The following is a 242-nucleotide window of genomic DNA, read 5'->3' as shown; positions in this document are numbered from 1 at the left end:
GTCAGGAAGTCAATTATGTTTATCAGTTGAATTGTGAATAACCAAGAGAGCATAAATTAAAGGTTACTTGTTGTGCAGTAATGGAGAATATGTTGGAGTTTTGGAGATGCTTTGTCTTCTGAATCTCTGCTTTCCTCTGTCTTCTGATTCACGCACGCACGTCCTCCTATGGCAAGCTGTGTGTTAGTGGATCACCGTTGTCAATGGCTACCTTCCATCCTTCCAGTGAAAACTACGCTCAC

Source organism: Arachis ipaensis, chromosome B06, assembly GCF_000816755.2.
Source record: "Arachis ipaensis cultivar K30076 chromosome B06, Araip1.1, whole genome shotgun sequence".
NCBI classification, from domain to species: domain Eukaryota; kingdom Viridiplantae; phylum Streptophyta; class Magnoliopsida; order Fabales; family Fabaceae; genus Arachis; species Arachis ipaensis.
Note: the sequence above shows the minus strand (reverse complement) of the source record.